Genomic DNA, 12,253 nt, shown 5'->3' with positions numbered 1-12,253 from the left:
TACCCTGAGCTGGTGGAAGGGGATGGGGAGCAGGATGTGGCCCTCACTATCCACGAGGAAATGGTTGGTGACCTGCTACAGCACTTGGATGTATGCAAGTCGATGGGGCCGGATGGGATCCACCCGAGGGTACTGAGCGAACTGGCGGAGGAGCTGGCCAAGCCGCTTTCCATCATTTATCGGCAGTCCTGGCTATCAGGAGAGGTCCCAGTCGACTGGCGGCTAGCAAATGTGACGCCCATCTACAAGAAGGGCCGGAGGATAGACCCAGGGAACTATAGGCCTGTTAGTTTGACGTCAGTGCCAGGGAAGCTCATGGAGCAGATTATCTTGAATGTCATCACGCGGCACTTGAAGGGCAACCAGGCGATCAGGCCCAGTCAGCATGGGTTTATGAAAGGCAGGTCCTGCTTGATGAACCTGATCTCCTTCTATGACCAAGTGACATGCCTGGTGGATGAGGGGAAGGCTGTGGATGTGATCTACCTTGACTTCAGTAAGGCTTTTGATACCATTTCCCACAACATTCTCCTCAAGAAACTGGCTGCTCGCGGCTTGGACTGGCGTACGCTTCGCTGGGTTAAAAACTGGCTGGATGGCCAGGCCCAAAGAGTTGTGGTGAATGGAGTCAAATCCAGTTGGAGGCCAGTTACTAGTGGAGTCCCCCAGGGCTCAGTGCTGGGGCCGTCCTCTTTAATATCTTTATCGATGACCTGGACGAGGGGATTGAGTGCACCCTCAGTAAGTTTGCAGATGACACCAAGTTAGGCGCGTGTGTCAATCTGCTCGAGGGAAGGAAGGCTCTGCAGGAGGATCTGGATAGGCTGGACCGATGGGCTGAGGTCAACTGCATGAAGTTCAACAAGGCCAAGTGCCAGGTCCTGCACCTGGGGCGCAACAACCCCAAGCAGCGCTACAGGCTGGGAGATGAATGGTTGGAAAGCTGCCTGGCAGAGAGGGACCTGGGAATACTGGTTGATAGGCAGCTGAATATGAGCCAGCAGTGTGCTCAGGTGGCCAAGAAGGCCAACAGCATCCTGGCTTGTATAAGAAGCAGCGTGGCCAGCAGGTCTAGGGAGGTGATTGTCCCCCTGTACTCGGCTCTGGTGAGGCCGCACCTCAAGTACTGTGTTCAGTTTTGGGCCCCTCGCTACAAGAAGGACATGGAGGTGCTCGAGAGAGTCCAGAGAAGGGCGACGAGGCTGGTGTGGGGTCTGGAGAACAAGTCTTAACGAGGAGCGGCTGAGGGAGCTGGGGTTGTTTAGCCTGGAGAAGAGGAGGCTCAGGGGCGACCTTATCGCTCTCTACAGGTACCTTAAAGGAGGCTGTAGAGAGGTGGGGGTTGGTCTATTCTCCCACGTGCCTGGTGACAGGACAAGGGGGAATGGGCTGAAGTTGCGCCAGGGGAGGTTTAGGTTGGATATTAGGAAGAACTTCTTTACCGAAAGGGTTGTTAGGCATTGGAATGGGCTGCCCAGGGAAGTGGTTGAGTCGCCATCCCTGGAGGTCTTTAAAAGACATTTAGGTGTAGTCCTTAGTGATATGGTTTAGTGGAGGTCTTGTTAGTGTTAGGTCAGAGGTTGGACTAGGTGATCTTGGAGGTCTCTTCCAACCTAGACGATTCTGTGATTCTGTATGTGTCTGTCAAGCAATTGATTTTGAGGAAAAAGTACCAAATGCATCAAATAATTACTAAACAAATCGAGTGAAATTCACCAGCTGATATCAGATATAAATTAGACTTTTTAGTTTTGACTTAACCCTGTGCTATCTGGTTTATAGATGTCATGCGCCACCTTCAACATAACAGCACAGGGATAATTTAACATAGTTGTATCCCCTTGATTCTACCGGGGGGGGGGGGGGGGGGGGGGGAATGCAGTCATTAGAGTTATTTTCAAGAAAAATCCCAGAGGTTAATAAGCATGCAATTACTTTATACCCATGGTTCTATTAACCTACCCTTTCTGGTGGGATTTATGCACAAAACTCAGTGGGAGTCTTGGGTAGACTTGCATGTCTAGTTTCCATTAGAGTTAATAGGAGGCATGCATGTAAATGCCTTCTCTGCTGATAGGAAATAACCTTTCTTTGAAGATGCAGAAGAAAATTCCGTAGTTCATTCTTCCTCTAGCTAGTCTATTAAGATGAACTGACAGGCCAGAGATTTGTCCTATTCTTTATCTGTCGCGCTAAATATCTTCAGCTCAGTAAACTGTCTTTCCATCTCTTTTTTTCATTTCTCTTACGACTTATTCTTCCTTTCTATTTTCTTCCCCTTCCACCGCTTTTCTTTCATCACCAGATGGACAGTCACAGAATCTCAGCTGATGCTAGAAACGACATTGCTCTTTTCACCTCAGCAATGTTATATTCTTTCAAGCCAAGGCGGGGGGGTGGGGAAGAGGGCAATACTCCCTTGGCTCAGTTCAGTTCTTAGTGCAATAAGTAACACAGTGGTGCAGTTCCTTCCAAAAGGAGGTAGTTGTTGCAAGACAGGAGATACACAATTTCAAAGGGAGAGTTGACAAGTACTTGTTAGAGAAATCCATTGAGGGTCACAAACAGGTCATCGGGAGTCAAAACCCATTGAGGGACAGACAAATGACATCAGAATCAGGAACTCCCTGGACTGAATAGAGCTGAAAGCTGGAAGAACACTCAGGAGAAGTGCTACAAATGATTGTCCTGTTCTTACACAGCTTTGGCTATTTACTTATGGCCACTGTTGGAAAGAGGATACTGATCCGAAGCAGTCTGCCTGGTTTTATATGCTGTTGGGCATTCCAGTATTAGCCCGTGTCTTGTCTTGCTGTACGCTGGCCCTGCACTTCTGAAGTTCAGTGGATTAAATTTTCAGGGGTGCAATACTGATGAGGAAGGGAAGGAGTTGTCTTTTTCTGCACCCTGTGGCTGGGGGAAGGCCTGCCATGCTGAGGGGTGCAACCCTCCCACCACGCCTACTTACCCTAGTTATTCTGAAGGAAAGGAGGACAGGGGTAAACATTCCCTGAGGGACTTTGTAGGTGAGGAGGAGCAGCAGAATAGGGACTTACACAGTGAAGGCAGCTGTGAAATCAAACTTTTAGTGGGTGTATATGCTTTTGCTATGCATCAGGGAGGCTCAGCCCTGCAAACTGCTGCTGAGGAAGGAATGCCTAAGGGAAATTCAAGTCTAGGAGAATGTTGGAAAGTAGTGGTCTTCCTCCAATGTAGAGCTTGTCTCAAATCTCAAATACCATGTCTTGCCCAGTGTTTTGTTGGCAATTTCTCAAGCAGGAAATGCTGCAGAGGAGCTGGATGGAGTGTACCAGTTATAGATCCCCTGGACTCAAATGAGCAAAGCCAAATTTTCCTTGTGGCCTTTGTAGTGTACAAACGTTAGGATTTCCATGCTACTGTTTTGGTAAAGGCAAGGAAAGGTTTCCCTACTGGTTCCAGCTGCAGAGGTGAGATTTTGCCTGACTTGGTTCTTTCTGGTAATGGAGCTACTGTTTTACCTCCTGTTGCTGAACTGTGGTGTGAGGTGTCTGAGTGAAGATGAACAGATGCTGTGTGGGATCCTAAATATACCATATGTTTCAATGCAGGGGGCGTTGATTCTTAAATGTATAATTTACAGAGCAATTTAGAATCCTCTTGTGAGAAATGATGCAACTCTTCAGAGCTCCTCCCTCTCGATCTGTTTTTATACCAACTAGCATACAGCACTCCAGTTCGTATTTGAACCTTTTTGCACACAGGGCGTCTTGTTCACACTTACTTGATTTAGCTAACTTTATCACATTACAGTGTAGTGCACAAATCCCTGAGACAGGACTACAGCTTAAATCATTTAGAAATCCAACATGGTATGGGATATGAGAAAGTGTGTGTGTTTTATTTTTTTTATTAAGTGGTCAATGAAAACATCACAGGTTGATGGTGGAACTTAGTGTGTACTCGTATCTTTGTCTTTCCCCCTCAAAATTCTGCTCTTCCTTTTTCCTCAGAATCATATTAACAGAGCAGATGCTTTGGTTTTGCAGTTCTCTATAGCATTGTAGAAGGAATGTGTGTCTCCTAAGGCAGTGCTTAAGGTTGTTCCAGCAACTGCAGCTTCCAAAGGATTGCTGCATTAGAAAGCAAACAGTTTTAAATGGAAAAAAATAAAATAAAAAATCCCCTTCTTTTTATATCTTTGGCTCCAAAAATGGCTATGTAATTCATTGCACCTGTAGTCAATTATCCATTCAAAACAATTGCTATTTCACAGTGATTAGCTGATTTGCCAATATGAGAGGCAGCTGGGTTTTCCGTGGCCAAGTAGTAAAGCACAGAGTAATGAAATCTTCTGAGCCCAGATTCTTCTCCTTTTAAAACACAGAGAGAAATAAGCTTTCTGCTTCAAAATAAAACAAAAATAACATTATTTCAGGTTTTAAATAGAAAGTCAGGAGTAGTTATTTTGGATCTCTTCTCTGTAAAATGGCTGCAGTGGGCAGATGTTCTTAGTGGAGACTAATTGCTTTACCCTTTGTAATGGACAACATTAAAACATTTGGGATACTTTGTGTTCTGAACTGCTGTGGCACAGTCTCTTGGTCCCTGGCTTCTATGACTTTGCCATTGCTGTCATGACAAACTTTATCTGTCCTTGTTGTGCTTTTCAAACCTTTGGCTTTTCCTCCCAACTACCAAGGCTGAATGTTTAGTTGTTGAAATATGAGGACATGCTTGCCATCTCTTGTATATTTTATCCATCATATAAAATTTATGGTGAAAAAGTACATAATTAAGGAAATAACTTAGCCCTACTTCCACTCTTAGTCATATTGATATATAATATGCTAAACCAAGCACGCCTTAGGTATTATGCAGAGATAAAATAGGTGAAAACTTGTGAAGAAGAATATGTAAGGTACAGGCTATAATATTTAGATATTGACTTTGCTTTTTAAGAGGTGTAGAGTAATTCACTACAGAAAAAATTTTGAAGGAGATAAAGCTCATAACAGCGGCTCTCCTCAATTTACTTCTGGATTCATTCTCTCCTGCATGACATCCGCTTTTGTAAAAGCTGAGTTTGCTTTAACACTTTGGTGCCATTGTGAGGGTGAAATGTACTTTTCAGAGAGATCACCAAGAGTAGTCGCTATTTTTCCAGGTAAAAGTAAAGCTCTAATCTTTAGTATGTGTTAAGTTTGTTGATCATCAAATGAGATCAGCCTGGTATCATGGATGATGGCAACTCCACGGGAATAGCCCTGTGTGCTGTTGGTGCAGGTGAGGCTACTCTTTGCTCTTTGGCTGTTGGGTTTGGAAGAAAAGTAGCTGTTGTCTGATACTTAGGCCTCAGTTCAGTTACCTGAACATTGGCATCTTGTGTTGATATTGTATCGAAGGCATCTGGATGGGACTAGCGTGTTTCCTGCAAAACCCACAGGATACCCTTATCTTTTGGGGAGCAGCGGCCAGAGATCAGTCGTGGTACCTGTCAGCATAAGCAGTGAACTGAATTGAGCCCATGACATTCTTATATCTCTTACATGTTTGAAAAATGAATTCCCAGTCAGATAGATGAGGAGAGATTGCAGCTCACGAAGCAGGCAAAACAACGGCTAATGTCAGTCACATTAATTTCCGAACTCTTTTATCAAGAGCTATTAAAAGAAAAGCAAGATCTAGGTATCAGTGAGGTACATTAACTTGAGTGTGAGATGTGGTTCAATAGATGATGCCTGGTGCTACACAAATACATAAAATTGATTTGTATTTTTTAGACCTGGTAACCAGGAATGAATCCAGTTTTCCATATACAGTTAAATTTTCCCCTGAAAATTTCTCCCCTGTTACTTTTGAAATAATTACTAACAAAGGATTGCTAAAGGCTAAAATTACTAACAAAGGCTGCTAAAACTGAGCTCAGCTTGTAGGGTTTTTTTTTGGATGCTTATTGGAGCCTTCAAAATTAGCGTGGCAATCTTGCAAGGAAAAAATGAAAGAGGTCCTTCATGAGGTACCAATTTCCTTCTAGAAAGAAATACTTTAAGACATCTTCTTTTGATGATAATTTTTGGTTTTTTTTTCTTAAGAAATTGAAAGTACAGTGACATTAAAACATATTAATATAAAAATAATTAAACTTAATCTAAAATAATGCTATGAACTGCAGTTCAAATTTGGCTTCCATTTAGCACTTCTTAGAACAATTTCCCTCTGTGCAAATCATGGGGTAAATCAGCTTTTAAGAAAGGAAGTATAAGTTCTTACCTTAATAAAGGTATCTTTAGTAAGGTAAGAACTTATAGGTAAGAAATAGTAGGTAAGAACTATAAGGTAACACCTATATATTACTATAAGGTAATACCTATACTTATACCTTACCTTATAGTTCTTACCTATAATATAGGTATTCTTACCTATAACATAGGTAAGAACTATAAGGTAAGAAAGATGTCATCAATACTTGAAACTCAGCATGGTGGGGTCGATGGAAGGAAGGATCTCTCTGCAAGAGAAGGATCCTCGGTGCTCAGACTGTTCAAACACCAGAATGTTGCATGGCCTAAACAGTAGAAATCTTTCATCTGGATCAAGTCCTCACCATTAACAATGAAGGCAAACTTAAAAGGACATCTTACTTTGCCTTTTTTTCTCCTCAAACACCTACTTCCTTGTTTTTCTGATCTATATCTGAAAGAAGAGCTTGTTCAAAATCACTTTAACATATGACAAGATACCTGAAGTGCTAGATTCAATGGATGCATTTTCAGTCTCCTTATAAAGCCAACAAAGGAAAAAATGCACAAAAAATTTAGCAGTGTTTGTAAGACAAAGTTCCCACCTTTCATTTTCTATAGCAAATCTGACATGAACAATTTTAGTAGCTAAAAAATATGATATAATAGATGGTGCTGTCTTCTTTGGCATGTCCTTTCTATGTGTCAACGTGAAATTTGAATTATTGAACTTAGTATTATCAATATTAAGCATTCATACTCACAAATCAACCTCAAAAGATGGTATTGGATTAAAATACACATGCATGCACTCATGCACTGAAGAAGTTACAGAAATAATAAGTACTGGGGACATAGGGATTTACCTGTCATTTTTTTTTAGTTCTCGAACTTTCAGAACTCACACATTTCAAATGTTTAAGGTTGTCTTATCAACTGTGGAGGATAGACTTTTTCTCTTTGAAGTAAAATCAAAACATTAAAATTAATATTCTCACATGATTTTATCCATAAGACACAGCTTCAATAAAGTAAAAGTACCAAGAGATGTGATAAAATGTGTATGTGTATATATATGCAAACATAACATCTATATCTATTTAGATACACATGATAAGGCATATATCTATATATATAACATAGCAGTAAGGTGTTGTATATCGAAGAAGAGCTTTCTTACCAAGAATAGGTGGTGAATATGTTTTTCTGGATGTGACAGAACTTAATGAATAAATGTGGTAAGCAAGTGCTTCTCCTGCTCCTGAACAAGGAGGGGTAAAAGGAGTGTTTGAGAATTTTTCAAAATCAGGATTTAAAATAATTAAACATTTTAAAAGGCATCACTAACAGAAGTATAGTGAGTAAGGAGGATGGAGTGTGTCTTGTGTACATGGCCATTTGGAGTTACAGTAGACATGCAGTACAGCTCAGTTCTTGACTCCTTTTTCCAGACATTCTTGGATACTGGAGTGAAAGAATAATCTTGCTTTGGAAAGAAACTGAAGGTATTAATGTATTTGTTCTTCCTCAAATCAAAGTTTTACCGCATTCCACCTTCAATATCCATTAGGCAGTGAAAGTCCATAGTCCCATAATTCCCATCACAACTGGGAAAAGTGTGCACCATTTTGATTCACATTCCCTTTTCTGTGCCTTTCAGGAACTGAAGAACAGCTTTTGTCTGCAAAAGTATCTCAGGAAACTGTTCTGTGGACAACTGTCTTCAATGGTACTCTACAGGTCTCTGACCCTGCTCCCTTGAGGAAAGACAGGAGAAAATTCTAGCTCCTACTAGGTGTTGCTGCTTCTTCTGGGCTTTGACCTCTTTGCTGCTTCATCTGGGCTTTGACCTCTTATCCATTTAAAATGCATCTGCTGAGTGCTGAGTTCTTCTCTTTTGCCTGTTGCTCTAAAGCTCTAAGCATAAAACTTTTTTTTTTTTTTTGTTCTATTTCATATGCTGCTCTACCTTTTCCTGTTCCTCACTGCACAATTTGTCTTACCTTGAAGGTCGTTCACAGCACTCCCTCCCTGTCTAGTCATGTCTCTTATCTCGGAACGTTAATTTAGCCTGCCTACTGTGAGTGAAAGTAATAAAAAATAATTGGTTGTTTGCAATACTCTTAATCAAGGTTGTATTCATGTGTCTTTTTCTTTAGAGCTATAACATAATTTTAAAAAAAAGTTTATTTCTGTGGAATATATTGGAATCCATTGAATCCATCACTAGATAAATATTATACACAGGTGTATTTGGTTTTCTTACTCTGGGAAATTCCACAACAAAGTCTAGAAATGCTAAACTTTATTCCAGGAGTATTAAGATGTCCACTGGTTAAACAGTTTCTATGTAATTCTTACCAGTTACAGCAGAGTTCTCTGAGATTGGCATTTGTGGTTAAGATGAACATTTAACAATATGAATAATAATCCTTTTGTTTGATTGGTGAAGTCATTACTACTGAGAAACATCTACATTTTCATTTCCTGCATTTATAATAATTTAAATTACAATCAGGTTGCTGCAGTAAGAATGATAATGTGTTTAAATGTTGTCTTTCTAGACAAAGATTTTACTGTCCTTCCAGAGTTGCCTGGTCAAAATTACAGCCAACTTGTACACCAAAATTCCTGGTCTTTTGTTGAATTATTCCAGCTGGAGAAGAAACTGGGGAGTAAGATATCCCCATAGCTGAGTTTCTGTTATTTGGGGAAGATGATATTTTTTCCTGTTTCTTTTTAAAGACCACCAATGCAAGTCCTTAATACAAGAGGAATCCAGCTTCCCAAAGGCATTTATCCAGGCCACAGCACCTACTCTCTCAGCATCCTGGCTTATGTTTTCTACTATTTCTCAAGGCCAGCTGGATAATATTGGAGTCTAGGTGGTAGGCTTTTGTCTCCATCTCTTATTTATCTTTTTCACTGTTGTTCAATTTGAGGTCTCTTTTCATCATTGCTCACACTTTCTTTCACAAAAAAACAGTACTCTGAAATGCTTTTCTTATGTTAGTACTTATTTTTCCCAGCAGCCTTGCATTCACCTCTGAGTGCAAAAACGTGCCTAACTTCTCTCTTATTCCGAATAAACACAGCAGTTTCAATGAGGTTTAAGCCAACCGTAGCAGTAACCTAAAATGCCAATGCTACACTATTCTTACATGCCTGCAATATTATATAGTCCAAAAAAAAATAGTAGGCATTTTTTTATTGGCCATAAACTCAACTGTTACAACTGCAGGCTCATATAACTTTGACCCTTTCCTTCTTTAGCTTGGAGATTTCTCCGCAGTGCACAGCAGTTATATAGAAGGGATTATTTTGCAATTGTAGTTGTACCTGAGTAATCTTTGAGCAAAAAAAAAAAAAATATATATATATATATATATCCCTCTTAAAGCAATTGGGAACTATTCTAGTCTCCTATAAATCAACAAAGGTGATCAGATTTTGGTCTACTTCAATGAAAAAACAATCATTCTAGGAATGAGACCAGGTATGGAAAATTGATCTGGAAATAACATTGTTTTTTGGAAAGTTACAAGAAATGAAAAGCAGAAAGAAACTTGGAAATAACCTTATCTACAGAACAAAGCAAATTAATGTCTTCCTGAGTCCACTTTGAGCTATAATACTATTTATGAAGGATGAAACAAACCAAAACCAAAAATGTTACCTTTGGCCTCATGGTGTTTTCTGTGTGTTGTTTCTGACTTCTCAGAAACTTCAAATGTATTCTTGTTTAAGGCCAATACCAAGCCTTCAGTCATTTCATTAGGAGCAGCCATTCATCCTGACCCTCTTTGATGAGGTGATGCTGTGAGTTTTGCTGTGCTGAGCAAGAGCCAGATTCTGTAAATTTTTCTTACATAGATAATAATTTTCTTGCTGAGTCCATTAGTATGTGCTATTCAGCAAGTGATAAGGCAATAACATTTGGTCCCATGGCTGAAGCAGAGCCATACCCCAGATGTCAACTACTTGAGAAAATTCAGTAGCAATGTGTGAAAATGTCAACTCTTAAATTATGTCAAGTGAATAGATTTCACTGTCATGTGTTTGGTTTTGCAGACCAGTTTTGCACCTGACTGTGGTAAGATAATGAATCATTTTTATCCACTTAAGATTTAACTAATTCTGGTCTGGCATCCTGAGAAATGCCACCATTCTGAAGGCTGCCAGGCCCCTTCTGTCCCTCACATCAGGAACTGCTGGGAAGGAGGGATACAGAATTACTCCACACATGCAGACCTACATAAATTGACAGCTTCCTAAGCAAACACAGGCAGGAAAGATGGATCTTGAGCTGTCTTTGCTGCCATTGATCCATAGATAACAAGAATATTTCCTAATGCTGCCACTGAAGTCCTATTTGTACAACGTAACGTATTCCTTTTGCTTTTATAAAGGACATAAAACTCAAGCTGCTGAAAATAATGTTTACAGGTTTTTTGTTGTTGTTTTGTGTGTGTGGTTTGGTGTTGGTTTTTTTTTTTTTTTTTTTTGAAACCCCAGGGAAAAAGAATATCAAAGTTAAGGTTTCCTTTCTTTTTCTTTAAGCTGTATTGTTAGTCATAAGAAAAATATGATGGCAACTTGTGATCTCTTGTAACTCATGCTATAACACCTACAGAGAACAATGTAAAGCAAGGATGCAGTGACATGCCTTAAATTAGATCTCACTTTAGCAAGCTTCAAGAGGATATTTTATAGTAGCACAATTTCAAAAAGCAATACATTCTGCGGACTTTTTTTTTATATAATAAATGGCAATTTCCTTGGCTAGTAATTCCCAGTATCCCCTCTGCTATTATTTTAGCAGCAGTACATCTTTGAATAAAATATCTCCTCCCTGAGCGTGCCTCATATTCTTCTTGCAGTCTGGTCACAACCTGGACTTGAAAAAGCGGGCCTGTGGATTATGCCAGGAACCACAGCATCACAAGCTGTTGTTCTCAGCTGGCCTCTGTTGTCAACATACATTCTGTTGATTGTTATTAAAGTGATGTTTATACAGTGAGTACAGAACAGTTGAGGATAAAGATTTTTCCAATATGGTTTTGATAATGATGGACACTTTAAGATGCTGTCTTAATACAAACAGTATTTGCAAATTATCAGTGAGAAGGGGAGGAAAAAAAAATGCAGCCAAAATTCCAGACAAATCATTCTGTTGCTTAGAGGCTTTCCAACTTCTGTTTAGCAAAGCGTAATGTGATAGCCCAAGTGCTGTATTTCCCAATATCAGTCCTTTTGCCGAGTTACACATTACCAGTCAGGTCCCAAATGGGAGAAGGCTAACTTCTTGTTGCTTTTTTATTGGTAGATATAAATGACTCGGATTCAGCAAGTTATTTGAGCACACAATCGGCCATTGAATTAAATGGGACTTACCCATGTAAAACTAAACATGCCCTGCAGGCTGAACACTATAGCACTGAGATATTAAAAATAGATTAGGGTGCATCAGTACAAAAGTGGAGACCATCCACCATCTGAATTACCGAAAGAATTGAGAAGCAAAGGAGCAAATCCAGCATAAGATGTTTAATACCTTTAGGCATGATGGGATAGTAAGTAAGTTAGTGTTTTCTGAGCCATTAAAAGAATGCATTGGTTTTAGAGATGTTCTTACTTTTAGTGAAATTTTAGTTTTCACAGGAAATACAGACAGATTCTTCCTATGGCTTGCAATGAGTTTGCTGGAAACAGCCATCTGCTTCTCCTGCTTTATCCTGAGGGGAATCAATTCCTTACATCTGGCCCGTATAATACAACTTAGCGCCAGATCCAAGACCCAGTGAAGTTAAATGATGTCTTTCCCTTAGTCAGGAAAAAAACTGGATTGTATTGCTTTTATAGCTAACATTTCCTGCTGCTTTTGCTGTTCTTTTGTTTTGAATCTTATCCCATTCCAGATAATGGGCAGATGTTGCTGCCTGTATATCCTTATTTCTAGATTTATGCACAGGAATTCTCTTACCTTTTCAGCATACAGTGCTCAGTACTATCAATTTTCAAAAGAGCTTTTA

General features: G+C 39.9%; 1 protein-coding gene across 12 annotated transcripts in view; it reads left to right on the top strand.

Annotated features, from left to right (window-relative positions):
- The window catches only part of LOC121075688, a 231,188-nt gene extending 222,849 nt beyond the window's left edge, over window positions 1–8,339 (top strand). For all 12 annotated transcript variants that reach the window (XR_005823110.1, XR_005823127.1, XR_005823126.1 and 9 more), the window contains one exon: window positions 7,882–8,339. The gene's annotated coding sequence lies outside the window, so the exon portion shown is untranslated. The remainder of the gene's footprint in view (window positions 1–7,881) is intronic.
- The last annotated feature ends 3,914 nt before the right edge of the window (window positions 8,340–12,253 follow it).

Source organism: Cygnus olor, chromosome 1 (assembly GCF_009769625.2).
Source record: "Cygnus olor isolate bCygOlo1 chromosome 1, bCygOlo1.pri.v2, whole genome shotgun sequence".
Lineage (NCBI taxonomy): Eukaryota > Metazoa > Chordata > Aves > Anseriformes > Anatidae > Cygnus > Cygnus olor.
Note: the sequence above shows the minus strand (reverse complement) of the source record. Positions and strands in the feature narration are given on the sequence as shown.